The sequence below is a fragment of the Arachis stenosperma genome, chromosome 1, assembly GCF_014773155.1.
Source record: "Arachis stenosperma cultivar V10309 chromosome 1, arast.V10309.gnm1.PFL2, whole genome shotgun sequence".
In the NCBI taxonomy this organism is placed as follows: Eukaryota; Viridiplantae; Streptophyta; class Magnoliopsida; order Fabales; family Fabaceae; genus Arachis; species Arachis stenosperma.
The window spans coordinates 50,599,928-50,601,884 of NC_080377.1; the positions used below are offsets into that span (position 1 = coordinate 50,599,928).

Consider the following 1,957-nt stretch of genomic DNA (forward strand, 5'->3'; position numbering starts at 1 on the left):
GACCTAACAGAAATCTTCAAAGAAGAAGAACCCATGGCAGCCGAAAATAACAACAATGCCAACAATGCAAGGAAGGTGCTGGGTGACTTTACTGCACCTACTCCCGACTTCTATGGGAGAAGCATCTCTATCCCTGCCATTGGAGCAAACAACTTTGAGCTTAAGCCTCAATTAGTTTCTCTAATGCAACAGAATTGCAAGTTCCATGGACTTCCACTGGAAGATCCTCATCAGTTCTTAGCTGAATTCTTGCAAATCTGTGACACTGTCAAGACTAATGGGGTTGACCCTGAGGTCTACAGACTTATGCTATTCCCTTTTGCTGTAAGAGACAGAGCTAGGACATGGTTGGATTCACAACCTAAAGAAAGCTTGAACTCTTGGGAAAAGCTAGTCAATGCCTTCTTGGCAAAGTTCTTTCCACCTCAAAAATTGAGTAAGCTTAGAGTGGAAGTCCAAACCTTCAGACAGAAGGAAGGAGAATCCCTCTATGAAGCCTGGAAAAGATACAAACAATTAATCAAAAAGTGCCCCTCTGATATGCTTTCTGAATGGAGCATCATAGGTATTTTCTATGATGGTCTCTCTGAACTATCCAAGATATCTTTGGATAGCTCTGCTGGAGGATCTCTTCATCTGAAAAAGACGCCTACAGAAGCTCAAGAACTAATTGAAATGGTTGCAAATAACCAATTCATGTACACTTCTGAAAGGAATCCTGTGAACAATGGGACTAATCAGAAGAAAGGAGTTCTTGAGATTGATACTCTGAATGCCATTCTGGCTCAGAACAAGATATTGACTCAACAAGTCAATTTGATTTCTCAAAGTCTGTCTGGACTGCAAAATGCACCAAGCAGTACTAAGGATGCTTCATCTGAAGAAGAAGCTTATGATCCTGAGAACCCTTCAATGGAAGAGGTGAATTACATGGGAGACCCTATGGAAACACCTATAATTCTTCATGGAGAAATCACCCAAATCTCTCATGGAAGGATCAACAGAGACCTCAACAAGGTTTCAACAACAATAATGGTGGAAGAAACAGGTTTAGCAATGGCAAGCCTTTTCCATCATCTTCTCAGCAACAGACAGAGAATTCTAAGCAGAACCACTCTGACTTAGCAACCATGGTCTCTGATCTAATCAAAACCACTCAAAGTTTCATGACTGAAACAAGGTCCTCCATTAGGAATTTGGAGGCACAAGTGGGTCAGCTGAGCAAGAAAGTTACTGAATCTCCTCCTAGTACTCTTCCAAGCAATACAGAAGAAAATCCAAAAGGAGAGTGCAAGGCCATCAACATGGCCGAATTTGGAGAGGAAGGAGAGGAAGTGAACGCCACTGAGGAAGACCTCAATGGGTGTGCACTAGCCTCCAATGAGTTCCCTAATGAGGAACCATGGGAATCTGAGCCTCAAAATGAGACCATAGAGATTCCATTGGACTTACTTCTACCTTTCATGAGCTCTGATGAGTATTCCTCCTCTGAAGAGGATGAGTATGTCACTGAAGAGCAAGTTGCTAAATACCTTGGAGCAATCATGAAGCTAAATGACAAGTTATTTGGAAATGAGACTTGGGAGAACGAACCTCCTTTGCTCACCAAAGAATTGGATGACTTGTCTAGGCAGAAATTACCTCAAAAGAGGCAGGACCCTGGGAAGTTCTCCATACCTTGTACCATAGGCACATTGACCTTCAAGAAGGCTCTGTGTGACTTAGGGTCAAGTGTAAACCTCATGCCTCTCTCTGTAATGGAGAAGCTAGGGATCTTTGAGGTGCAAGCTGCAAAAATCTCACTGGAGATGGCAGACAATTCAAGAAAACAAGCTTATGGACTTGTAGAGGATGTTCTGGTGAAAATTGAAGACCATTACATCCCTGCTGATTTCATAGTCCTAGAGACTGGGAAGTGCATGGATGAATCTATCATCCTTGGCAGACCCTTTCTAGC

At 42.6% G+C, this 1,957-nt stretch overlaps 1 non-coding gene across 1 annotated transcript; it reads right to left on the reverse strand.

Annotated features, from left to right (window-relative positions):
* Positions 1 to 438: 438 nt before the first annotated feature.
* Positions 439 to 546, reverse strand: LOC130953817 (small nucleolar RNA R71). Its single transcript, XR_009075982.1, has one exon. It is a non-coding gene; the product is annotated as a small nucleolar RNA R71 (small nucleolar RNA).
* Positions 547 to 1,957: the final 1,411 nt, after the last annotated feature.